The sequence below is a fragment of the Lichenostomus cassidix genome, chromosome 1 (genome assembly GCF_008360975.1).
Source record: "Lichenostomus cassidix isolate B80296 chromosome 1, HeHo_3.0, whole genome shotgun sequence".
NCBI classification, from domain to species: Eukaryota; Metazoa; Chordata; class Aves; order Passeriformes; family Meliphagidae; genus Lichenostomus; species Lichenostomus cassidix.
The window spans coordinates 54550226-54573327 of NC_139479.1; positions in this window are offsets into that span (position 1 = coordinate 54550226).

Below are 23102 nucleotides of genomic sequence, written 5' to 3' on the forward strand. Positions count from 1 at the left end.
TTCTGCATAGGAAGCCTGCATAGAGTGCTGCTTTCTAAAATCTGAACAAATGATGTGTTAGAAATATAAATTTTTACCATGTGCTAAGAGGCTTCTGCCTTTTGTCCAACTGTTTCTTTCTCCACTAATAGGAAATTGGATTAATGGGCAAGTGAATACTTTACATAAATCTTCACAGTAGTATCATGGTTTAAACTTTTGATTTATTTCTGCAATATAGTGTCACTTAGATTGAACCCCTTCCCAGTATGTGAATAGAAAATGAAAAACTGGGGAGAGAAAGGCAAGATATGATTAAAAGTTTGGTCCAAAGGACATAAAAAATAAAAAATATCAGTAATTTGATGGGGTTTGTATCTGGCAACTTCATACTTTGAGAAGTAAAAGTCCTTCACTCAAGGGCACATTTTATCTATGAGCAAGAATCAAAATGCATGTTTTCAGTGTTTGACCAGGGCTCTAACCATAGAGTCATGCATACTCTAAAATCAACATTTCATTAGTAATTTTCCATACCAACACTGCATATTTAAAGTAGCATGCCAAACACCTTAAAAGGAAAGTAAATTAGACTTTTTCTTTCTTTATAAATATTGTAACTGAGATATGAAATGAATGGTATGTAATTATTAAGAACTTAAACCAGATTTTATATGTAGACATGCTTAAAATTCCCTCAGAATGCCTCTTAAATACCATGCATTCTCTGTAGTACTTAGTAAAGGAAAATAAACAAAAGTACTGTTTCCTTTATATGTAATTTTATTAAAGGATTTACCACCTCCTCTTCATTACTCAGTTTTGGTAAGGATAGATGCAGTTCATTCAGAGTATCTATGAATTGAAGAACCCACTAGTCCTTATAGCTTTTTTGTTTCTGAACTAAAAATATCTGTTAGGAAGATAATTTTGTTAGAAAAGAAATTAAAATTGAATTAATTTCATTTTCTTCTTAACTCTATTCCCTTTGCAGGCCTGCCTTATTTTCTATGCTTTATTCCTGTGCTCTGAAGAGGTCAACCATGGAGATTATCCAGATCTCTTGGGACCCTTGGTCCTCCAGGGCAGTGTCACATGCTACCCTCTCAAGCCAATGATTCAAAAAATCACAACCTGCTCTTCCAAATTCCATGGTAATGACTCCAACATGTCTTGGTCACTTGATCAAGGCTGCTGAAAACTTTTTAGATATTCAGCTAGCTCTTTCCTTTTTTTGAGTATCAACAAGTCCAGCAGATAATTCCCCCTACTCAGCTCATGAGGCATTGCACCAAGAAGTTGCCACTAACACACACCATAAATTTCCTGGATTATTTGTAATCAGTCATACTACTCATTCTGCAGCAGTCCAGGTGGCCAAAATCCTCCATGATTACCAAATACTGCAATTGTGAGGTTTCTTCCTGTTGTTTAAAGAAGGCTTCATCTACTTCCTTAGGCATAGCCCATACCAATCTTGGCACCCTGCCTGTCCTCTGACTCTTACCTACAAACTCTTGACTGTTTCATTACCTTTTCCCTAGCAAAATCCCCTTGCATTCCTGCCACCTGTTTACATCACACTTAGCCCCGTTACCCACCTCGTTTATCTATTCTAAAGCTCCCTGATCCACCCAGCACAATGCTTTGGAACCCCAGTGATGTCATAGTTCTGCAACTGCACATTGACTTTCAATTCCCCCTGTTTTTTCTGATGCAGTGGGCTACAGTATTGTAAATATATGCATTGCTCAGCCATATTTAGGTCTGCCTCATCAGCTTGTGAAGACAAACACATCATATTTTCTAGTCTTGGGCTATCTGGTCTTAAATGTCATCTTGACTCAATTTTCTGCAGAAATCTACTTTGTCTCGGTTCTCCACTTACAAACATTTTTCTTCTCCCACGATTGCATATAAAGTCATACAGAAAAGTAAAATAAATCTCTATGGTCATGACTACTGTAGTCATTCCTTTTTTGGTCATGGAAAATAAGTGTATTTATTCTAGATAATGTGGAAACTTCTTAGATTTTTTGGACCTGGTTCTATTACCATGTATTTATACTTAAATATATTGAGGTATTTGTTTGTTTTTATTTACCTATCAATTTAAAATAGTTTTACAGTGTTTTGTATTTCCATGTTAATGTATATCCACCTTTATACAATAATTTATTTATTCTGGAAAAAGATATATACTACCAATAAAAAAAGGAAATCCAGACTCAAAAATATTGAGGAAAATTATACCTATACAAAGAAATAATTAGAACTACAAGAACAATGGAAAACACTGAAATGGATACCAAATTATGTGTCTTTGAAAGAAACATGCTAAAATAAAGAGGCTATTTAGAACATCCACAATTGAAAAAGAAGTTTTATGACTGTTTATTAAAAGTCAGATTAAACAGCAATTCTTCTTGTAGCTTAATCAAAGCATAATAATTGAAGAACTGAATTACAAATCAATTTCTGTTAGTAATCATAGACAATCTGAATATGCACAGCTGAATTACCAGCTTGCTCTAAAATCCTTCAGCTAGCTGGAAATTTCCTGGTGCCTCTTGTGGTGTTCAAGCATGGTGTCAAAGAAAAAAGTCTGTGGTGAAAAATTCTTAAAAAAGATGTTTGACAAAACCCTCCTTTGACATAAATTTACCATGAACTTAGTTGTATCAAGTTAGTTTTTAAAAATAACATTTAAATTGTGGACAATATGAAAACTAGTGTGGCTTTTATAAAATTAATCCTTTTTATTAAGAAAAAACACAGTATTTACCTTTTCTAACAGAAAGAATGGGCAACATAAAATACATGGACAATTAAGGACAGAAATAATCTCCACCAGTATTTCTTATTTATTGCTGTACCTCACAGCTTTTCAGTAGATTTAACATCTTTGTTTAGAGCTCTTTGAATGCCCAGAAAATGTCTATTCAAATTGAAGATGTTGTCCATTATTGTACATTGTTAATGTATTTAAATTACTAGTAGTAGCTTTGGGAAATGCTTTTGTATGCTGCTGCCAACTGTTTCTATTTTCTGTTGAGAGTGGTGTATGTTGTAGTTAGACATGAGGAAAAATTTCCGGGTTTCGTCTAACAGCAAGTCTCATATCTTCTGCCTCCTCTGTCAGGTCTGCCAGTCTTTAAGAGTTTCACACTTACTCATTTGGGCTCTTTATTCCTACAGGTCTTTCTTGCTTTTAGTGGGAATGGAAACAGTATCATGGATGCAGAGAGAAAGCTTTGAATGTCATTCCTTTCCTTGAGATCTGTTAGCCAGGAAAAAAAAAAATTCTTCATAAGGAAAGAAGTTCTAGAAGACCTTGATTGCTATTTGATAATCTTTGACTGGCTGGAAGAATGTGCTAGTCCTTTCTTGAATGAATGCTCAAGAAAGCTTAAATTATAAAAATCCAGACCTCATATGACAGTAAAGGCTGAGGATCAGCAGGCTTGGAAGGAACTTTGCATTGGAAAGGCCTAATAGCTCTGGCAAACAAAAAAAATGGAAATGGTTCAAAATTAAATTCTTGCAGCAATGAAGGCCAACCAAACAGAAGGATGTATTAGTGACAGCATAACCGATGAGATGAGGAAATGACTCCTACCCTTTCTTTGTCAATTGCAAGCCTGCATCTGGAGCGCTGTATCCAGTTTAGGTTTCCCAGCTTAAGAAAGAAAATGAGATCTTTGATCAAAATTAGTAAAGAGCCAACAGGATAATTAGGAGGCTAGAGGACGTGACATTCAAGAAGCAACTACGGGAGCAGAATTTCTTCAGCCTGAGGAAAAGGCTAAAGACAAGCCTAATTACAGTCTTTATCCACCAAATGGGAACCTCTATGCCAAACAAACCCAGGCTGCTCTCACAAGTGCAAAGTGAAAAGATGAGAGGAATCTAGCTGCAATACCAAATATTCCAATTACATATGTACTATGCATTTTTTTTTCTTCTGTGAGTGGCTGAATGTCTCAGTTCTCATCCTTGGAGATATTTGAAATTTTACTGGGCACAATCCAGAGGTATCCATCAGGTATTGAACTTTCAGGTTAGATCAGACTTCAAACTTGGTCATTTTCTTTGTAATATGTTACTCTGTTAGTATAAGTTCAAAGAAGAAAATCTTCATGGTAATTATATTATTTTTACAGAAACTATACAAATTACCTTCCCCTAGATATTTAAAATATCTAATTAGGGGACTTATTACTCAAATGTTATGATTTTCTTTGTGTTTAAATATGAAGAATCTCTTACAACAGAAATGTGTCTATTAAAACATGCAAATTGGTACATGTAAAAACATACTTTCACTTCCACAAGTCATTTTAACACATACTTAATATGTGTGCACATTTTCTTCATCTATTTCCTTTGAAAACCAATTCACATGAGTTAATTGCAACTGTTTAATGGTCAAGCCATGTGAATTTCTAAAATCAGAATATGTTTTTACTCTTTGTGTTTCAGATAGAAGGTCTTTTTTTTTCTCTTATCCATATGTCAAAGAAATTCGCTTTTGTCTGTGGGATTAACCAGTCAATCAAATGACATAATCTTTAATTTGGTGTGGATCCATACACATGCACACACTCATACACACACAAACATACACACACATATCTGTCTGTTAAATATATACATGATAGTGAATATGTATTTTTTAAATGGACAAAAAAAAACCAAACCAGAAGACAGGGTAAAACGAGCAAGCATAAATGAGGAATGTTTGTTGTGAATATATGCACACTGAAATGAAAAATTTACTCTGGAAATTTGACATTCAAGTAGAAAGGATTCGGCGAGGAGAAGAAAACATATTTAAAAGTAATGCACTTTTCATTTCATTTAATAGGATCAACGAATTAGATTGGAAGAAAGTGAATTGTTTTCTGGGTCTTCCTCATAGCAATATGAGAATAGTGGAATTTTTTGTTTAGTAAACTTCAGAGGATCATCTTTTACTCTGTCCACCTGCACTAAATGGTTACATGGGGTCATGTCTCCTTTGCTTTGCCAAAAATTCACCATAGGATAGAGGAACTGAGAAAGATGCACAAGTAGATTAGACATGGTGACACTCTGATGAAGAATCTCTGAATATATTTGCCTTAAAGTATTAAAAATATTGAAAAAAATTCATAGTTACAAAAAATTATCTCTGGTCCAATTCCATGAGCAAAGGGACTCTTAATGCTTGCTCTTAAGAGTAGAAAAACATAAAGCATTCAAACTTTAAATACTTCAGCAGTTCCAATGATTGCTTTCAAAGAGGTATCAGAAAAAACTACTGTCAAATCATGTTAAGTAGGGCCACAAGAAGGTTTTTCTCTTTCTACCTTTATTAACTTTCTCTTGACTGTACTTTTCCAACAGTAGGTTCATGTTTGCAAAAAATATGAAATTTTGAATCTCATTTATTGTGAGTAGTTTAGCTCTCACATTACACTAAATGACTAGTTAATAGTATTATTTTTCTCCAGTTATTGCTGATATTTATAATATTGAAAAGAAAAATAAATTCTAAAACCCCCTAAAATTCTATGTCTACCATAAATAGCTTAACTACCTTTCCTAAATTCTTAAACTTGTAATTAGGGACTATGAAATTATATGTGGCAGAACAATGTTTGTATCTGATCTTAAGTACTTGTACACTTAAATCTCAGTGTCTTTGAAAAGAATTAAGGCAAAGGACAAATGTGTTAACCAGGCAAGGATTGGTTTTATTCTGCGATGCATGACATCCTCTACTGATTCAATGTTAATTTACCTTTTATAAGCATGGTCTGTTTCCTTCTTTTGATCTGAGTTAGATAGAAATTTCTTTGTTTCATAGTGCGACAGGTCAATTGTTGAAATGGGCTGATTTGAAAGGTAATAGAATTGTTATCCTTTGAGATATTCAAGGCTCATGGCTATGACCCTGAGAACTTCATCACACTTTGATGCTGACTCCAACGTTGATTTTGGATCCATTTTAAGCATGTATCAATTGGATGACCCCTAGACGTCCTTTCCAATCAAAACTATTCTAAGGTTCTATGAATTTGGTAGTCTTAATTATCTCCCAATGGGACATCACCCTTTGTGTGATAAAATATGTCAGATATCGGTATTTTATCAGCTACCTTTTTTCATTTCCCTATCTTGCCAGAATCTGTTTTAAAAAAACTCCATTGGAAAACACATTTGCACAAAACCACAAACAACTCTTCAAAAATAGGAAGATAGCAATATTAAGGATAGAATCCTGAAATGCCAAGCAAGAAATTCCATCTAGTCAAATTTTCAGTAGGCTAACATTTTGGAAATTAAGTAGATTATTCACTTTATCAGAATAATGCAAGATAAGTTACAAAACCAATTTTTACTAAAAATTTAGTACCAAAGAATACATCAGTTGTGCGTAGGTCACACAGTAGAATATTTTGGTGATACAGGTAGCAGATCTGAAATTTTTTTACCATATCATAGATGCTTTAGTAAAATTAATATTTTAGCAAGGTGATGGGAGAAAATAATAAAATAAAATAATGAAATATTTGTTTTAATCTTAAAAGTTACAAAGTTCGAACACAGAAAATATCATTATAACAACCAATGGTCTAATGAAACACATTTAAATTTCTACTAATATAAAAAAGTACTAAAATTGAGAAGACCAAATCTATTATTTCACAGATAATCTACTCATATAAAAATAACAAAAGAAAAAGAAAGAGGAAATAGTTCTTATAGAAGTCAAGGTTGAATAATCTATTAACTCTGAATTATGAGCATGGAAGAAAAAATACTTCATCTGTCAAGATTCAGGAAAATAATAATTTTCTTGAGTGGAACGTTAGAAATTAAATTAGCACAGATTTATTTTTTGTCTACCTGTAGACTAATTTCAGACCTCAAAAAAAAAAAAAAGCTATTAATGATCTTCCTGTGGTAGAAATTAGTGATATACCATTAAAAAATCATGGTTGAATTGTTTTGGTATCAAAAGTACATTTGAACTTATCATTGTAAATTTTAGTTCCAAAAAATGAGGAATAAAATGAAAAAAAAAAAAAAAACCAAAACCCAAGAAATCACTTTAAAGAGATCTGTGGTAATTTTTGTTCTTGCAATTTCAGCTATGTGTTTCAGACTAAGAAACACGTGTGCATTTCAGTGATACCATGTAGTTGCATGGATGTGAAGGAGGAAATGCAGCATTGAAGATCAAAATTTCTTTCTCATCCTGCTCTTTCTTCATTATGTGAGATCCCTTTTATGCACTTATACTGCTGAATTCCAGTGGAAATATTTTCTCAAATAAACACACCGAAGTGTTGCTTCTAATCATGGGTCTGACCACTGAATTTTTAGGTCAACTACTGCTTTCCTCCATCATCATTTGAAATAATTTCATTGTAGTACTGGTTTTAACTTTGGCTTTTTAGTGGTGTTTGAATGTGGAGCACACAAATTTCAAACAGGCTGTTTTTTCCTGTTATTTGTATCTCATGCAATGCATCTTCCACTGACAGCTTCATTTATAAACCTGCCAGAAAGTAATGGGAATCATTGAATACATGATTCTACTTTGCTAAATCCTAGCAAAGATTATGTGGTTTGATGCTAATCTTTGACTTTGTACTTCTACTTTTATCTAAATCCATCTTGATTTCTAATTAGTCTCAGAATGTAGAACTTGTGCTTGGGCTTAAGGACATATCTAAACAATAGTTAAGTCTGTTTCTGTTCTTCATTTTTCATAAAAGGAATAAACAACTAAACATAATTTTGTTATAATATGCATGATCAGTGTCACTGTCAGCAACTAACATGTGCTCTTGTATTCCATTTAAATGAATTACAAAACAACTACTTGGGAGAGAAACTACAAAACTGAAACCAAAACTGTTTTCCTTTGTGTGATCATTTCCTTGAGGACAAGTATGCAGAGGTCAAGTAAAAGGAGCTCTCTTGAAGCTAATGGGACATTACTGCGGAGAAATAATTCTGGAGAAGAACCCTTACTCTAAGTGTGGCCATTTGTGCATAGCCTTTGTAATTCTAAAATTATTATTATTATTATTATTATTATTATTATTATTATTATTATTTCTTCAATTTGCCATCAAGTCCAAATTAAATGATGCAGCAAATGACTGGTGGAGAGGGGAAGAAATAACAGTAGCTCCTTTCTGTAATGAGGCAATGTACTTAACAAAGAAATTATTTTCTTACTTGGGTTTAATGAGAAAAAACTCTCTGCACATATTGCATTTTAATTATTTTGAAACTATGCTAATTAAAACAGCACATAGGCTGCTTCCTGAGAGCAGTAAAGTTCTCAGGAAGTGACCATGTGTCCACATAGGGGAGGTGGGATTTGCATGCCTGGTTCCCAGGCAAGCTAGACTGAGAGACCAGATGGAGTTCCCCACAACCCATCTTTCTGTCATACAGTGAGATTTGCAAATCTCGTCCTTGAACAAGAGGCGCTTCAGATCTCACTTGACACATTTTCAGAGTCCAGCCCATGCTGAGCATTCCAAACCAGGAAGTTTTTTACTGCTCTTCAAAGTAAAGAAAAACATAGAAATGGAGGAAAAATACCTTTCTGATAGAGGGCTGTATTCCATTAAAAAATTAGTTTTAAATTACAGCTAAAAGCACATTTTAAAATAGAACAAAAGTTAGTTATAAGCACTTATAATTCAGAGATGATAATTCTTATTTAGAAGTAACTGAATATACGTATTTCAAATAGTTCTGGCTCCTGGAGTTGATGGTTAGTACTGATATTCTCCTGTTTCCCAAATCTTGATATAAAAGAAACTATACTCTGTTTCCAACTGTTATTAAGAACAAGATCCAGAAGATTTTCTTTTTTTTTCTGGTTGTCCTGAAACAGCTTGCCCTGTAAATGCTTGCACTGCAATAGAGTTGTTTTGACCATGTTTCTAGTACTACAAGCACTTATCTCCTTGCAGAATGAGAAACGTAAACAACAACATAAGGTTCTGTATGGATTACATGTAGAATTGCTTTCTTCTGCCAACTGCCCATGAATGTGAGAAATTGTGCTATGTTCTGAAGTTGCTCTTCTATAATGAATTTCCCACTTTATTAGTTTTTCTTGTCAGTGGGAAATAAAATTTCACTGTTCTTATTTGGAAAGTTATAAAATCAGTTATTCCAGGTATCAGGACATTATAAAAGTACTTCCTGTTGTGCATTAAAAACCTTATAAAATATAGTACTTGGAGTGTTAACTTATATACAAAGTGTTAATTTATATAGCCAAAAAATGCTACTCCAGTTCCTGAAGCAAAATATATGAAGCCTTTTAAGAAAAATACCTGGTTTTGCCATCACTGTGTGAACTCATCAGCGTACAGTCACACCAATTAACTTCAAAGCAGCGCCTATGTGCAGTGGTGACATGGCTGCAAGATCTCTGCTTGTTCTTTCGTTCTCTTATAGAAAACAGTATCCAAAGGGACCTGGACAGGCTCAACGAGTGGGCCCATGGGAATCCAAATTTAATAAGGCCAAGAGCAAAGTGCTGCAGCAGTATGAACAAACTGAAAGCAGCCCTGCTGAGAAGGACATGGGAATCTTTAACCATCCCTGGAATTGTTCAAGGCCAGGTTGGATGGGATCAGGGGCATCTGGAGTTGAAGGAGTCTCTGCCAATGATGAGGGGCTGTAATTAGATGATCTTTAAAGTCCCTTCTAACCAAATGATTCTATGTTTCAATCATCTTAATGTTAGTTATTAAACCATGACATAAAAAGTAATTACAATCTTAAAAATCTGGAGAATATTTTTCATAGATGGAGACCTGTCCCTCAAAGAAGAATACTATAGGTAATTTTAGCAGCTGTAAGTTCACTTTTCCATATTCCCATTACAAAGGTAATTTCTTTCCCTAAACAACAGGGCAATGGTTAAAGAGTGAAAGATGCCACAAATGAGGGATAGACAGGCTGAGTGAGAAAACAAATGAAACTAAACAGAATGGACACAGGAGCGCTAGAAATACTAAAGAAAAGGCAATGCTGAAGGAATAGAGTCTGACTCTCTGAGATAAACTGAGCAGTTTTTTTCATCTGTTGCTCAGACTATAAAAACATTTGTCTGCCAATTTGTGTATGAGCAGTAGTAATACACACTTTACTAGGTATGAAGTTCTTATTAATGAAGACTGAAGAATCACAGGAATAACTGTCATATTTTTATTAATATTTAAGCATAGTTATCTGTCTCTATTATTTTTATATTCCACTGTTTGAAATGGTAGAATCAGAAGTTTTTTAAAAATGCAAACACATAGGATACCCAAAGTGTACAATTGTTCTTTTCATGAGGGCTTTATTTATTGACTATGTGAAAGCAGGAAAAGTTAATGCTTGTGTGCCATGTGATAATAACAGTATTGTCTTTCTGTATCAACAGGAAAAATATTACTAGTGAGAAATTCCTTTCGCAAATGGTCTTTTAAGAAGCTGCTTTGCTAATGGACATTCATGGAATGAAGTGTGTAAAAACTTGAACATTGCAAAATCCATGACTTATCACTTTGTCTTAAGATTTTTTTTTAATGTCTAACCATACCTATATTAATTTTTAAAAATTACTTTTGTTTGAGATGGATTAGATATATTTTATATAAACTTATGATCTGAAGCAAAACACAAACACCCCAATGCCCAGAGATATTAGTTGCTTTAACCTTAGCACTTCTTGTCCAAACTCAATGCTAGGTGTTATGAGTGTTGTTAACTCTGGACAGTTGCAGCATTGTATGTCCCTCTTGCATTTTTTCTTCTAATTCTCCTGTACAGACTGATACTGTTAGATTTAAAATAGATAAGTTTCCCTCTATTCATTGATCAACCTATATGTCATAATGCTAAATTTCAACAGGATGTTGATGGCATAATGATGCAGAATATTGTTTATTTTTATTAATTCATAAAATACTTGAAGTATTGCTTACTAAAGGATGGAAATGGAAATAAACACTCACAATTACAAAGATGGGAATACCTTAGGAGATGTAGCTGTGCTATGAGCATTTATTGTGCTATGAGCATTTATTGTGCTATGAGCATTTATTGTGTTCTTTTGTGCAGCCCAATTCCCCCGCACTGCAAAATTATTATTAGAAATTATTTTTATACCAGGATATCACAGCAGACTTCTCTTCTGCATGACAGAAATGAGTAATATGGCACCTCTGAAAAAGGAAATTTGGTTTGATTCATTATTTTCCACATCTTAGGGTTGTTTTATTTGTAATGCTCCAAGCAGGTTTATGGTAAGTCAGTGTCCCACTTGTTAAAATCAGCATTCTTGTAAATCCAAAGTTCTCATAAGAAGATGAAGATTAATAAAAGAAGGAAATTGAATACGTTTGTATGTTTACAGCAAAAACACTTGAAACAATTAGATTATTCATATTACCCTGTAGCATCAGAACCCTTTTTCATATCGGAATATTTGTGGCATGCTGCTTTAATAGATACAGCCCTGCACCATCTTCTAGGAGACTACAAAGTAAATTTCAAAATGGTGAGTAGGAAGCAGATCTCATGCCAGTCTCATTAATTTAATGTCTAACTGTGTTTTTATTCACAGTGGTCAGCTGCCATTATAGCTTGTCATGCCTTTATAAAAATGGTGGAGTAAATTATTCTTCTTGCAGCACTAACCGGTTTTTCCAAAAAGACATTTTGAGGACATGCTGATATTATTAAAAGTAAAAAAGTATCCAGGTTTATTTGGTGTTGAGAAGACATTCCCTTGGCTAAGAGACTGTTCAGCTTTAGAGAGACTTCTATTCTTCAAAAAGGAGGATGGTTAGAATACATTCAATTTTTTTTTACTTCAAAGAAAATATAGTATATATTGCCTTGGCCCACCAGGACAATGTATACTCTCAGACAATATCTAGCTTATTTTGAAAATTCTGCTGCCATTCAACATATGTGAAATTTTATTCCTTCCAGTGTAATAGATAATTTAGCAAACTAAATTTGTTAGCTTTGACAGAAAAATAGGTGCATACTCAAACAAAGTTTAAACTTTATTACAATGTGGTGTCTTTTGTTTTGTGCATCAAGTCTAGCCCACTAAATTTTTATAACAAAGCAACAGAAGTGTGTGTTGATTTTTTTTTCTCTTTCTTTATGTTTTAAATAAAAGCAAGTAGTAAACATGGCTTACATAAAGAACTGACAATAATTATTTAAGATTTTCACTGGAACATTAGAAACCTATCACCATAATTGAGATTGACGTAATGGCAGTAAAAAGAGTCAAAAGAATCTCATTTGCTTTTTCCCCAGCTTTCAAGCTTATCAGAATAAGCATTAGTGTTTATAATAAAATTTTAAGTATGGGCATGTGTGTACATGTATATACACACAGAGAAGGTAAGGATGATAAATGAGTGAAAATACTTGTGATATTGCCTGAAAACCCTTTGAAATCAAAACTGCAAGTAGATATCTCTATTTCCATATTTTGTCTGTCTCCTCCACCATCCCAACTATAGAATGGTTTGCTCATTTCTTTTAAATTTACTTCACTATTTGTTTTAAATGTCATGAATCCTTTCCCATCACTTCCAAAAATAAAAGCAGAGATGAGAGTCATGCTGGAAGGAACTGATAAGGTCATAATTATTTTCTTTGCTTTTTCAGTGACACATATTGCAGTACTTTGTAGCTAAAGAAAGCTTGAGTGTAGCCTAATGAGGCTCATTATTAATAGTACTGTCTGATTCTGATACAAATGAAAGTTTTCCCCATCTTTGGATTGTTATTCTTATGTGTTGAGCATGTAATCATTTATAGCAGAAAAGGCAGGAAAAGTATAAGTAGCAAGAAAAAGAAGTGCGATATCAGAATAACCTAAAGGCAACATTAAGGCAATCATCTTTTGTATCAGAAATAGAAAGTGAACTGCTGTCATAGATGATATTCTTTGTCTGTCATCAATACTGATAATTTTCTACCTTCTCAAAAATAAATGAAAGTGCTATAGTCATCTCAGATCATTATGTACAGTGTAAGCCTGCGTTATTCAAGGTTGCAATGGGGTTTTTTAACTAGAATCTGAAGGTTTTAAATAGGCATTAGATTTCTTACTTCTTTTCAAGCATAGATAATAGATATTCTGACTTTAGCAATAAGTATTAGCTGGTCTTCTTCAAAATAATATTTAAGTAATTGTTTCCACAGTTTTATTATTTTCACATACAGAAAATGTGAAAATGTGAACAATGTTCATGTGCACTGAATGTTCTCTAATGAGGGACAAGAGGTCGTCAAACACTGATGTGTAGGACAGGTAAATAGTTTCTGATCATTCCACTAAAATTCAAAAATAACAAAGAAGAATCAGGATTTGCTGAAGAAATTTTAAATTTTGGACTGTTATTTCAAACTGAAGATCTAGTGATCCCTCAGAAAGTGATTATTTCCTAAACTTAGGGCAGCATTCAATAGTGTTCTCCAGCACCAGCTGTTAGAAAAGTATTCTTTTCATCCCTTCATAAATGTAGCAGTCATGAGGAATGTTCCAAAAAAGATTTTATTTCTGATCAACAAAAATAACTCAATGTCACATATGAATAATCTTAAAAATAAAATTTTAATAAGAGACTTTACATGGAAAGGAACAAATGAAAGAGATGAAGATCTATTGCAATGACTCACATGGATGTGATTAGAAAGATGACAGAGAAAATAGAAAGTATTAAGGAATCCAAACAACTTAGAAGGAAAGAAGATGAATGAATGGACAAAGATCAATAATGTCAAAAGCATGTGAACTGTCAGGCACAGGCAAAGAATTGATTGATCCAGAGCCTGAACTAATTAAAGTGTCATTGGTCACCTATAGCTCTCCAGTTCAAATACTGTGCAGATTTCTAAAACAAACCTTGATCTTTGGAAGCAATAAATAGATGGCAGTGTGATTCAGTCAGATTAGTACTCATCTGTCTGAAAGACTTTCTTTTTCCTGTGAAGGTTGGCTTAAAGCAAGGTTTCAGCTTTGTTGTTAATGACCATTCATGGATTTCAATTATTTTCCAGTGAAGTTCTGATAACATAAAAGTATGAAAATAAGCTATCCTTGCACTTAAGGATTTATAATTCTAGTAATTTATATATTTATGTAGCTATTCTATATAGTAGCATGCTGTATTGCTCAAATTAGATTTTAATGAATTACTTGTTATTGTGCTGTTTTCTTCAGAGTTGTCTTTTATTGTTTTCATAGCTCTGTCACTTCTCTTAATTGTCAGATTACTTTCCTGTTGGCAAAGGTTTTCTTGTTTCTTTATCTTCTTGTCTTCAAATAAAATACCATATGCATTGCATTCATGTCTCACTACTTTTTACTGACATGAGTTAGAGGCCTTCCTTCCTTCCTTCCTTCCTTCCTTCCTTCCTTCCTTCCTTCCTTCCTTCCATCCTTCCTTCCTTCCTTCCTTCCTTCCTTCCTTCCTTCCTTCCTTCCTTCCTTCCTTCCTTCCTTCCTTCCTTCCTTCCTTCCTTCCTTCCTTCCTTCCTCCTTCCTTCCTCCCTCCCTCCCTCCCTTCCTCCCCTCCCCTCCCCCTCCCCTCCTCCCTCCTCCCTCCTCCCTCCCTCCCCTCCTCCCCTCCCTCCCTCCCTCCTCCCCTCCCCTCCCCTCCCTCCCTTTCCCTTCTCACTGATCTGTATGTTGAGCTACACTTTCCCTTTCAGGTCATTCCTGGAAGTGTTATGAAGGCCATACTTTGCTTGAAAATTCTTTGCAAATGAAATGGTAGAGGTTCGTAAAGTTGCACAAGGGATTTGCATCCCTCTATTTTCTTTCATGTTCTCTTACTGACCAGAAAGACTTGTTAACCTCCAACCCCTTAACCTTAGGGATGCAAATACTTGCTTTAAAATAAAAATAAATAAATATTCTAATGCCTAAATACAAAATAATTTTAATAATTTTCCTTATTTATCTTTTTGGATAGTGTGGTAAATGTATAAAATTCAAGGTGAGTCCTTTAATTGACTGTGGCTGGAACTTCACAGAGTTTGAGTGATTTTTTGGTTTTATTCAGTGATTTTTAGTGCTAGACACAGGGCTAACATACAGGCTGTTTTTTACAGAATCATTGGTAGATGAAGTGTTTCTCTAACAACTTAAACTTTTTCAGTTTGTCTTGACTTTGTGGTTTGTTTTGGCTTTTTTGCTTCTCTGGTTGGTTTTTTTGTTGTTGTTATATTCATGACTATTCTTATTTCAGATAAAGCACACTTGACTACAAGAGATATTTAGCTCACAAAATCCATCACAAATACTTTGTCTCTCAAGTGTATCTCATTTGAATGCAAAAGCCAGCAACTGCTACACTTTAAAGCCAAACATCTGACTCTCATGAAAAATTAGTAAAACACGGCATTAAAAAGAAATCAATGTTAAACAGTGGGTATATGTGAAATTTACCATGGTGATAGGTGTTATTTCACTGCTTTTTCATATTCAGTTATATCCACCACAGGCCTCTTAATTTATAATTAAGGCATAATCTGTTAGGAGAAGAAAGTGTCTGTTTAAATTTTAAATTTGTAGCGCATCACCATTATTCTCAGTTAAGGTGCTCTAATTCCTCACAAAAATTAAAATGCAAGATATATAGAATTGTGTACTTTAAACACCCACCTTTTTCTAATAATACTAAGTACCTGCTTAATTACAATAGAAAAATTGAGAGTTTTACTTTAATTTTTCTCCATTCCTTTTTGAGGAGAAGCTAGAAATCACTGTAGAGCACTTACAGGGAAGTGACTATATGCTAGTCAAGAATAAAAAAAACCCTGGGTATTTCCAGCTAGGGTTTTTGAGCAACATCCAACAGCACACTTAAGTCTTCTCTATCCACCCAGTACTCAGAATACAAAGATCTACTCTGAGACTGTCCCCCCATCTATGAAGCTGCTGAATAAAAACACGTCTGGAATTGTTCTTTGCTGGTGTTGTATGTGGTGCCCATTTGTCAGATACAATAATGACCCCTACTGAAGATTTTGGATAAAGAATGGTTAGAGGATGTTAGTCTATTTAACATCATTATTAGTTTTAGTTATAAGTGAATTATGGAGCACTTTCATTGCCATAAGTGATTTGGGTTTACTTTTCTGTTGTGCTTGGCTTTTCTAGTACATTTTATGATAGGTAAGTTTAGTCAGAAATGGAATAATATTCTCGAGACTTACAAATGTCTGTTAACAGTTGGCAGTTTCTACAATCAAGCCCTTCACCTTGGTTCTCAGTGTTTTACATGAATGCATAAAATACAATTTAAAAAAAAAAATTGCTTCATTTCTAGACTGGAATCCAAACATGTGAGTTTAACTGTCCTTGAAGGACCTACAGTCTTTTATTCCATTGTAAAAAAAAATTGTTTTAATTAGTGTCACTGAGATGCCCAACTCCCAGCATGAAAATATGAGCATTTAATTTGTTTGCCAGAACTTAGTTGCCTAATGCTAGTTAAGATACCTTAAGGTATCTCACATTATTTACAGTCAGTGCTCCAGAAAAACACAGATCTCATTTAGGTCACATTAATTTATTTTAACTATTTCTGTCTTAGAGAACATAAATATACCTCAGCTGCTAATAGATACTTTCATATATCTTTGGAGTATTGTGAGCAATAACAAACAAGTGCAAATTCAATGTTATGGTAGTGCAAAGTCTAGATAAAACACCCAGACCATCACATCTTCACTGTGTTTCCCTATATTTACTTGAAAGTAAGTGTGCCATTAAAATATTCTAGAATTTGTTATTCCATGTTTGAGAACCTCCACTCTATCAATAAAAAGTTTCCAATTTATATGAAACTCTATAAAGCAAGATATGTAAAATGTACGTGCATTATCTGTGAGAGAATCTTTGAAGACTTTTGTTGCCATGATATGTTCCCTTTATGAATGAGTAGACATTATTTATTACTTATCTGAAAATATCACCTTAGAATAAAAGTGAGATGTGTATGTTGTTCATTGAGCTTCAATTATTAAAAGGAATAGTCCATTTAATGGGCCTCTGCCTATCACCTATTAAAAAAGCATGTTTAAAATTTGTCCAAGATAAAAAAATATATCTGGTTTCCTTGAATTTTCTTGACCTCTCTTTTTCTTTCCCCTTTTTATTGTCCTTTCTCTGTTCAACTTTTTGTGCTGAAAAATGACAATGACACATCTGAAGCCAAATTGCCAGCCTGACAGTGGGGAAGAAATGGACACAGAGGCAAAATCACTTTTGTAAATATACTTGAACTTTTCAATATAAAAGATCCTGCCTGTTATTTGACAAATATCATTTTTTCCCTTTCTGTCTTTCTGTGTTCAACTTTCTCTTTGTAATGTTAACACTAGAAGTTTCTGAAATGCATTAAGACATAAAAGTAAATTGGAAGCACTTAGCCATTGCTGCATTATAAAATTCTCTTCTGAACTCTTAGAAGAAATTGATGCTCAAAGGATGATAATGGGATTTAAGTTAGCTTGAAACTAATGAACAATAGCTTCAATAGCTTCATCTGATAAATGTTTTAAGGGGAAAAGCGGAATGCAGTAAGGGATTAATAAATTCGTTATCAGAAACAGAATGAAAAAGGAATGTAGACACTTAAATTTTGATCCTGAAAACACATTCAGTTGCTATTTCAATAGGTGACTAAGGGCTGGGGGGTTTTGTTATTTTCTTTTTTTTTCTTTTTTTTTTTTCTTTTTTAAAATCTTATTGTTCTTGGACAAGTGGAAGATCTATTCTGGCTCATATATAGAAATGTGTTGTTTAATTAGAAGCAGTAAATCAGTGTTTTTCTCTTGCCTGTTCCTCATTGAACCATCACAGACTAAAGAAGAGATGAATCTCATTTAACATCGGTCATCCAATAGACAGTATCTAATTTAGGCTAGTTGTCAATAGTGATTTGTCTCTTCCTAAGTAAGATGTCAGACATAATCAGGATGAACTTCATTTCCAGGTTCTGACTTTTCTTTACAAACTGTAGAGAGAAAAATAACTTGGACTAGATACTAAAGATAAATTATAAAACCTGGATCAAAATGAACTCCACTACAGCTGAAAGGCTTCTTATATATTTTTAGACGCTGTGTCACGTTTTTCATTTGTACCTAATTTTGCTACACCCTACAAAAACAATGTGTTCCCTACAAAGATACCACTTTATTTTTTCTTAAGACATAAACACTCTCCCTTGAGCCTTCCTATGTCTGGGTTAAACAACCCCACTTCCTCAGCTGCTCCTCATAGGACATCTGCTCCAGCCCTTTCATTGGTTTGTTTGACCATCTTGGGATATTCTCCAACAACTCAATGTCCTTCTTGTAGTGAGGGTCCCAAAAGTGGACAAAGGATTCCAGGTGTGGCCTCACCAGTGTCGAGTACAGGGGAGCAATCACTGCTCTGGTCCTACTGGCCACACCATTGCTGATACAGGCCAGGATGCCATTGGCTTTCTCGGCCGCCTGGGCACACACTGGATCATGTTCTGCCACTGTCAACCAGTAACCCAGGTCCTTTTCTGCTTGGTCATTTTCCAGCCACTTTGCCCCCATCCCTGGAAATATTCAAGGTCAGACAGGACAGGACTCTGAGCAACCTGACCTAGCTGAAGATATCCCTGCTCATTGGAGCAGGAGTTGGACTAGATATCCTTCAGAGAACCCTTCCAAACAATCAGTCTATGGTATAGATTTCCCCTTGAACCACCAACATTTCTGGGATTATTTAACTATATGGTATAGAATACTACAGTGTCAAAGAAAGGAAATAAATTTTTCATTTTTCTAGTGTTACTGTGACATTTGTTTTATTTTCTTTAAAGTATTTGGATGTGAGGATAATAAATACCATCAGCCTGTCACTTCAGCTGGAATTCTAGCCTTCAGCTGAGTCTAAGAGCTCAAAATATTATATGAAAGTTGTTCTGACTTTTTCTAAGTAGTATATATTTCTTCATGTAATTAATTGTTGCTGCACCTTCATAAAGATGGCTTTTATTTGGTTATTCTAAAAACTGTTGATTTTACTCCAGAAGTGAAGTGTCTGGAAAACAGTAAGAATCAGTTTCCTTCATCCGCAATTTTGCCCAAGTTTTTAACTGAAAAACATATAATGAAAAATATACATCTTTGTCTAATTTGTACTGTTTGGGTAGGAGAACTGCTTTTACATGCATTAATCATATCTGTCTCAAGGTCAATAGCAGATCAGGAATTAGCACTTATATGTGAATAAGGTTGGATGAAAAGAAATATGAGTTGCATTTTCAAAATATGTCTTTTATAACCTTGATACACTGATACTCAGAATCTCAGTAAATGGAATTTATTGATCTTGGTATAAATAGTCATGAGTGAAAAACAAAGCAGTAGAAGACTAATTCAGCTCTAATGAGATGAACATCAAGCTATTCAAGAACAGAAATACAAAGATAAATTATCAGAAAAGCTGCCAGGAACAGCAAAATGATCTTTTATTGTTCAGCATTGTTTCCTACGTAGTTTGAATTAAATAAATTTCTCTCAATTTCCGTACTAATTTACTGAAACATTGTTTTTAATTTTCTGACAAAGCCCCTGTTTTTGATTAAGAAATTACATTTTCATCACTGAAATTTTGATAAAGAATTCATAATAAATGTGATAAACATATGTATATGTGTATCACATATGATACACAATGTACCATACATTTTAGTAAAATGTAGGGGATTTTAATAATAACCTATCAAAATCCATTTGGTTTTTTAGAAATAAATTAATTTTCAATAATAATAAATATTCAAACTGCTTACATATACAACTCAGGTATCTATTTTCTTCCTTCCTTTACATGCATGAATAAAAGATTACAAGGCATACAAAAATCCTTGAGGAAATTACTAAGTCTCTGCATAACTTGTAAACTCACCTGTGCTATTCTAAAACTTGTGTCAGGATTCTGCTGGAAGACAACTGTACACCATGCAAGGACTTGAAAATATTTATGTTGGAGGATTTTATCATGTCGCTTGTGGTGCACCTAATCACACGTCTTTAACTTACGCCTTTATTTTCATTTCCATCAACTCCTGATATGATTATTGCATCATGAATTTGAAAGTGATTATGTTTCTGTACTAAATTGCTAAGACATTGGAAATATTTACTGCTAACTTTAATTACATTTATTCATTGCATACTCTAGAAGTGTTAATATATTTGTGAGATGTATTTTCCTTAAAATAAGCAGGAAAAGCACTGGAAATTTGAGGCAACATATTGATCTTGTCAGATTAACATGCAGTGCTGAGTGTGCAAAGTTAATGATTGTCATATCTGAACTCCTTTGAAAAGATAATGATGTTTACAATTTCATCCACAGTAGCAAACCTTTAGGGTATTTGCTAGCTGACCCCAGTGCTTTAAGTTCTGACTGAAATATATATACCACTAAAATCAGGGTCATGGCAATCAGAATTTTATTTCACTCCTTTGATGTTTCTGCTGTCTGGAGAATTCAGGTGGATTACATCCTTCTACTCTTTCCCAGAAAAAGAACATCTAAAGTGTTTTCTGAATTCTTCAGTACCTCATCATGTATAATATAGCATGTGTACAACATGAAAGAATACAATGATTTGCTAACAGAAACCTTGCTTCAGCTTCCTTATTAGGAACACAGTAAGCGTATATTCAAAAAACAGGTACTTATATTTTGTGATACAACAAGCATAAATAATTCAATGTACTTTATTGAGCTTGCTGGGCTGTTCCTGTACAGAATTAGTCTCATTACGTGTGAGGTATACATAACTATAACTATTCCATATGTCTTTAGGATTTCCCATTTTAGGTTTATTTCTTTTTAGAAACGGTTGTTTGGGCTACCTTTGTGTGTATTCAGTAGCAAGAATATGATCAATCTTCTAAAAGTCATTAGTGCATCAATAATACAGCTATCAAATAACCAAGTTATCGTTACAGTACATAAATACAGGTGGTATAGAGGATCTCTCAGGTATTTATTTACATATGAAAACTTAATCTCTTCATCATTCATTAATGTTTTAAATATTTTTCTTCTATACAATATATAATCACATTTCTTTTTATCTTCTGGGAGGACCCCTCCTTTTCTACTTTCATTCATTAATTTCTTCATAATTTAAAAATCCTTGCAAGTCAGATAACTGGAAACCAGTGAGCCTAAGCTGTGTTAAGTATTTAAAAATGCATCCAATAAATTATTATTAAACCACGCAGCATTTTCAATTAATGGAATTTGGATCTTAAACTACTTTTCCTCAATAGTATTACTTACCACAAAGTTTGTAACTTATTTTCCTTTTTAAAGTGAAGCTATCTTTTAGACTAGTGATTGCAAGGAAGGAGAGAAAAGAAAGAAAATATAAAATATTGAAAGGTAAAAAAGCCCCAAAACTACTTTTATGTTATTCAGTGGCTACGTACTAGTCACACAGTAATGAAACATGATGTTTCACTTTTACTGTGCATGAATTTGAGTGATCCTTTTTAATCAGTTTATCTATTTCACAAAGATTTTTTAAAATATCAGTATTTAAAATTTATAATATTCTATTCAGTGGGCAAATCATTATAGTTCTAAGGAACTGACAGACCACTCAGTATCTTTTCTGGAAATAACAGTGATTTCCTTATCTTTGAGATTTCCTATTTTGTGTGAACTTATACCATGCATTGAAATAAAAAGGCACAGCAAAACATATCATTACATATTTAATAATTAATTTAGAACTGTTTAGAGCTGTTGTAGTCAATATCTAGACATAACTTGTTACTTTCTGTTTTAATGCAAAGTAAGCATTAACTCAAATCCCACAAATATTAATTTCATTTTGCAATTAAAAATAGCTCTTAACTCATATTAAGAAAGCTTCTATTTCAGTTTGACTTTTGAAACAGGATACAAATGTTGCTAAAACTTAGATACTGTGATTTTAAAAGGAAAACGATAGAGCAAATCTATTTTCTTTCAATCTTACAACTAAAATTCATTCTGCAGAAAGCACCTTTGTAATGTCATCAGATTGCAGGACACATACAAAGGCACAAGTACTAGTGATTCCTGTTTTTATACATAAAAGTGATATAAATTACAATTAAATGCCCAGCTCTGATGATATTTATTTTTTATCTTTATGTTCATTTCCGTTATGAAGTGTTTCTCTATTAGTAAGAGCCCTTAGAAATATATAATAGTTTTAAGAGGTGTGAGACATACAAATGAGATGTCTCAACATGTGTATTTAGTTCATTATTTGTCCCTTCCTTACATATTTGCCCTTGGATTCCTTTACTGTCATTTCTATTTCCAGCAAGTCAATAGGATAGATAGCCAGACTTCAAAAAAGCTAATATAACCCTTCCTGGAAGCAAGGTCATTCCTGAGGATAAAATATCACACAGTGTAATTTGCTTAACTGTATCAAATGTCAAACCACAGTTTATACTGTTGGGAAACTTTCTTCAGAAAACTGTGTACACACATATGCACATTAGACATGCCTAATGATATCCTTATTAATGATATTGTGCATAAATAAAAGACAGACACATAACTGAAAACTAGAAACAACAGCTCACATCTGGCAAAACCACCAAGGTATTGTACCAATTTTTTTTCTCTGTTATATTCTGTACCATAAGTATCACAACTACTAAAGTTCCTTATCACAGCCTAAAGTTTCTGAACAAGCAAGATTAAGTAACAGCAGAGTTTCACCCTGCAACAGGGAGGATGTTTCTGTTTCTTATCAGAATATTCTCTTAAGTCAATGTTAAGATTCAACAAAAGTTTTGTTGTGTTTTATTTAGTTATTTGTTTGGTTTGATTGTTTTGTTTTGTTATTGAATATTTCTGAGTGGTTAAGCTTATGACACTTGCTTTCAAAATGAGATCAACATTATTGTTTTTCCTCATTGATCAGAATAAAATTAAATCATGTTGTTTTCTTGATGTTACTTATCTACACACTTCCCCCAGAAGAATTCATAAGAAAGGGGGA